Below are 5,875 nucleotides of genomic sequence, written 5' to 3'. Positions count from 1 at the left end.
CCACACCTCCACCTACATCCACACCTCCACCTGGTTCTTACCTTTTTCCTGCATTGTCATGTGTTGGATCAGACTGTGCTATGGTTTTACTGGTGTTACTGGTTGTGCTGGTGAGACGATGTGTTCACAGGAAACCTTAAGGTGAGACTCAGACTTCCTGATCTTTCATGTTTTAATTTTATTGTTGTGGATTTGAATAATCTACACATTTATCATGATTTAATGTTTCAGTGTTTACATTTTGTGTCCATTCAAATAACATTTCCGTTTGTCTTATAAATATTTTCACTGTAAATTTTTATTGGATCCAGATAAAGCTGCAGGAGATGATGTCACATACATTCAAATATCACATCACTGGCTGTGAGACAAAGCAGACGTAATAACGAGGGACCTTTGGTGGGTGATTTGGTTTTTCCAGTGTGGAGAAAATAGGATGTTTATAAAATTGTATCACTTGAAACTTGGATATTTTCTAAGAGTTCAGAGAAATGCTTAGTGGAAAATGATTACACAGTGCTCTAAGAGCAATATTGATGCTGTTTGAGTGACAGTTTCTGTAACGTGTGGTCGTAGTAAAGATGTGGGTAAGTGAACTTACAAGACTGTATATTAAAGATGGAAAACACCAGAATGACTTCATCAACTGGTTTCAGAAACTAAAAGTTACAAATTTTTTAACAGCATCATGTTAGCTTTTATAGCCAGGAGAGACTCTATTTATCAGCTATCAGGTAATGTTAGCTAGCTTGGTTATCAAGCTTCTCCATAGACTGTATGAGAAAAACAGAAAGGCACTGCTAATTAGAGCTCAGTAACATAATTTCTTCAGCAGAGGTCCAGTTCAGGGACTCCAATTAACTAAAGTGAAGCCCAACTGACAGCTGGCAGATAGAAATAGGCCACGCCCCTAATAATGCAGACTGTAAGCTTTAATAACATTTAAACAGGTCAGTTATAACAACAATCACCTCATGTACAGCAAATGAATATCAGTCTGTCTGTAGATTTTCGCACCATGTTAAGTTCTGTGTTTGCTGAACGGTGTGTTTGTCGTCTGTGGTTAACACTAACGAGTCTGCCACTGTTTCTGAGGAAGAAACAATAAGAGCTTCATCTGCAGGTGTTTCAACACAGAGGTGTGAACGTTAAATAGAGGAAGAAACGTGTGAGTTATTTGTAAGAGTATTTCTGTAAACTCACACAGGTCAGACACTGTTATCATATTTACTAAATATAAAATATACTTATTGTATTGTAGATTTCCAATTACTATGAACTAATCTCCTGCAATATTGTTCACGGTTTTCCTTTTAAGATTTACTCTTTCATATTTATGACACCAGCATAATAAATTCCTTCTGGCTCACTATCTAAATTCTGAATTTATCTTTTATAAAGTCAATAATTTAACAGTTTGTCTATCTGTGATTTTGATCAGCTGACATGTTAGTCATTAGGTTACTGCTTTGTTAGGTCCCTTTATCTCACATTCGACTTCATGTTGAAATATTTTAAACTTTTAAAATAATCCTAACAGTTTTCATATAAAGATTTGTGAGTGGCAGCAGTTTCATGTCTGTTATCAGCTGTTCTGTCTGCAGTGACGTCCTCTGTGTGTGTTTTACTGTGCAGACACTGATTCAGCTGCAGTTTACTCAGCAGTGAGAACTGAAGACGTCACTTATGGAAAAATCATCACAGACAAGAACAAACGATCACAGACGAGAGGTAAAGCTGCTCTTCTTCACTTCTACAGTCAGGTTTCTCTCAAATCTAAACATTAGAGTGCTGATGTTTCCCCTGCAGCCTCCCTGGACACGTCTATGCCAGGGTGCTGGACAGGGGATAAAACCTTGGGTTCAGGAGGAGCTTCTTGTGGTCTTGTAACACTGGACCAGGTCTTTATTCGTCTGTATTCAAGTGTGCTTCAGAGGTTTCCAAACTTCAGCTGCATCTCTTTGGGTGATTTGCCAGTGTGCTTCAGGAATATTGAGTATCTAGCCTGCTGCTCTTTGGTCTGTCTCCACCTGGAGGTGACATCACGACCTGGTGGAGCTTTTACTTCTGTGTTTATAGGCCCAACTGTGGCACATCTGCACTTTTGTTTGGTTAATCTGATGGTAAACTCAGGGAAAGTCTGCTGCAACTCAGCCACAGGTCCACCTTTCATAGATCAGCTGTCCTGTTTGGTGCAACAGAACACAGGTAGTGCTGTAACTCAGCCATGTGTACCAAAACTGCCAAAATGAGGCCCAGATGGGTCTGCTGTCTGTTTCTAATACATGAATTTATTGCTAACATGAGTCGTATAAAGAAGAAGGCTGAACAGACCAAAGAGTGTTTTCAGCCTCTCAAACTGTCCTTTAATGAAATGAATCCTTTAAAAACTTTGTAATTATTTAATTTCTAAAAACTGAGTTCAGTAAAACAATAAAACGTCCTGTTGCTGGCTGCAGTCAGACTGAATCTGAGGACACTGGTGAGAACATGTCGGCTTTCGTCCTTGTAGATATTGTATCTGCAAAGAAAGAAGATGGTGGCTTTGCTTTCAGCACAGGCGACTTACAGATCTGTCCATTCAGACATTGGTTCACAGCAAAGTTGCTGAGAAGAGAAAGAAACTGAAACCCACTGCAGTCTTTAAAATACCCCCCACCCCCCACTCTGTACAGGTTGTCAGTCATCCAGTTCATCATAGTCTAAGGACTACGGAAAGAAAAGCATCTGGACTAAGTTGCTTGAGGTGAAACGTCTTCAAGCAATTTAAAGAAGTCCAGACACTCTTTCCAGGCACTTTAGACCACTGCTCGATATTAAGTGCAATCTCTCTTTTTTTTTTTTATTAAGTGCAATCTCAACAGTCATGAAAACTACTATGTATAGACCCTATAGACCTAGTAATACAAATACAGAAAAGAACCCAACAATCATATGACCCCCTATGAGCAAGCACTTTGGCAACAGTGGGAAGGAAAAACTCCCTTTTAACAGGAAGAAACCTCCAACAGAACCAGGCTCAGGGAGGGGCGGCCATCTGCTGCGACCGGTTGGGGTGAGAGAAGGAAGACAGGATAAAAGACATGCTGTGGAAGAGAGACAGAGGTTAATAACAGATATGATTCAATGCAGAGAGGTCTGTTAATACATAGTGAGTGAGAAAGGTGACTGGAAAGGAAAAACTCAATGCATCATGGGAATCCCCCGGCAGCCTACATCTATTGCAGCATAACTAAGGATTCAGGGTCACCTGGTCCAGCCCTAACTATATGCTTTAGCAAAAAGGAAAGTTTTAAGCCTAATCTTAAAGATAGTGTCTGTCTCCCGAATCCAAACTGGAAGCTGGTTCCACAGCTCTCTGTGCACAAGGTAGGCCGTGTCAGTTTGAGGTCATACTTTTGTCGTAGGTCCGTAAGCATAGAGGGATCCAAGCTTCAAGTGCTGGTGTTTATTCACACACATCAAAACAAACACAAGTGTTTATTTCCAAGTTAAAACAAAATAGTAATTTCACTGAGGGAAAAAAAGAAATCAGTCTACATCGCGTCGTCTCTCTGCGTCCGGCCACAAAATTTTGCATACATCACATGCAATGTACTCTAGTCCAAGGCAAAAATATCTTCTGGAATGGCGTATCCAGGCCTGACATGATGCCTGGTCAATATCCCCACATGCCTCTTCCACTGCCTGTAAAAGGGCAATGTGTTGATGGGGATGACGGTCATAGACCTTCCAGCGCCAGGCAGAGAAGAACTCTTCAATTGGATTCAAGAATGGAGAGTATGGGTGGAGGTTGAGTACAGTGAGGGGTGGGTGATCTGTAAACCAGTTGCGGACCAAAGCAGCCCTATGGAAACTAACATTGTCCCATATGATGACGTATCTGGTCTGCTCTGGTCTCTGAACAGTAGTGAGCATGTCATGTAAGGTGTCCAGGAATGTAATAATGCGTGCAGTGTTATATGGGCCCAGGGTTGCATTATGGTGAACAACACTGTTGAAAATGATAGTTTTTATATTGTCATTTGTGCTTTGAAACATATAATCATTTGTATGCTGATAAAAATCATATCCTTGTCAGGTCTGTTAAAACTCTGTGTGCACTTGTGTACCATGAGATGAGAGGAAGCAGCCTTGACGTTATAATTTCCATTATAGCTTTAGGAACTAGACTTTGCTCTTCCTGAAAGTGCATGACTTCACACCTTTAAGTGTTCGTTTGAGAGATGATCTATTCCAAGTTCCTGTTCTTATCATTTAGCGAGACGCTTACTTCTGCTTTTCTGCATACCTCATACACAGTACAGTTTAAGTTAATTGAAAGGTCATATGTCTATGTATGGTATAGCTGGAAACACACACACACAGAATACAGACACTGATGTTGTTCAGATGTGCCTGCTTAAGAATGTCACATGGATTTGTAATTGCATATTCATGAATGATTGCTTGCTGACAATAAAAAAGGCTGTAGCGAAGAAGTTGACTAAGGACAGGTGAAGGCCTGGGCTGACTTTCCTCGCGAGCCACAAAGACAAAGCGCTCTGTCTTGTTTTGTTTTGTCGTGGAGTTTGGGCTTGTGTTCCAGCGGCGTTTGTGCCTCGATAAACCCAACAAACACATTTTGACTTACAGCTGCACACATAGTTCTGTTACCACCACGTTGTCCTGGGACATTGATTATGGCACGGTGTCCAATAATGTTCCTGCCACGCCTTCTTGTCTTAGTGAGGTGAGAACCAGCCTCATCCACAAAAAAATGCCCATGACCCATCTGCCTCTAGCTCCATCACTCTCTAGACAAGACAAAACTAATTCAGCACAGCAGGCACATGCACAGCACTACAGTGTGCACTTCCTGATTCAGTACCAATGATACTACAGCTTACCTGCACATAGTCATATCGCAGCTGTTTTACACGTTCACTGTTTCTTTCCAAAGGTGCTCTGTAGATTTGTTTCATTCAGATTCTGTTCCGAGCAAGAACACGACCTCATACAGAAATGCTCACATTTTGTATGTTTTGAAAGGTGGTGTCATCCTCAATTATGGTCTGCTGAAATTTGCGTAGCCTTATACAATTATTTGCAATCACCATATTGACTATATGCGTTTCTTGGTCTGCAGTGAACATCTTCCTCTGCCCCCAGCATCTGGTCGTCTAGCAATTCTGTAAAGTAACAATTTCAGTATTTTTACATCTACGGTATTGTTGTGTTTCTCATTAGCATATGGCAGTGCTACAAATCTTAGTGCAAAGTGACTGTGCTAACCGACTCTCATTTTGACATGTCCTTATAATGCCTGCTACAGTGTAGCGGCTCAAGTTAGGCTGAACCCGTTGGCCAGCTACCCTCAGGGTCATTCCATGGTTGATTACATGGTCCACTATTGTAGCTCTGATGTCATCAGCAATTCTATTTCTTCCTCTTCCCCCTCCTCGTCCTCCTCTTGCTCCTCCTTTTCCTCTCCCTCTAACTTCACCTCCTTGTCCTTGTCGTCCTCTTCATCCTACTTCTTCACCTCCACGTCCTCTTCCTCGGCCTCCTCTAATTCTCACTCTTCTCACTCTTCCGTCTCCCTCCATTGTACTCCACACGGACAGGTTACCTGAAGCTTATTTTTAGTTCTTAGGCGGATTTGCAAAATGTGTGTTACAAAATGGCAAACTGAGTGCAAAGCAGTGTTTGTGCTTTTAGTTTGGCAAACTCAGTGAGTGGTTTTCCTATAAGTATTAATAGTTTTAGAAATTGTGCTATATAGGGATGGGTATCGTTTAGGTTTTATCCGATACCGGTGCCAAACCGGTACTTTTGAAACTGTGCCGGTGCTTAAACGGTGCTCAAACCGGTGCTTAAAGAATGGAGAACACAA

The sequence above is a fragment of the Pundamilia nyererei genome, unplaced genomic scaffold, assembly GCF_000239375.1.
Source record: "Pundamilia nyererei isolate P.nyererei 1_Seehausen unplaced genomic scaffold, PunNye1.0 scaffold00612, whole genome shotgun sequence".
NCBI classification, from domain to species: Eukaryota; Metazoa; Chordata; class Actinopteri; order Cichliformes; family Cichlidae; genus Pundamilia; species Pundamilia nyererei.
This window is presented reverse-complemented; position numbering follows the sequence as displayed.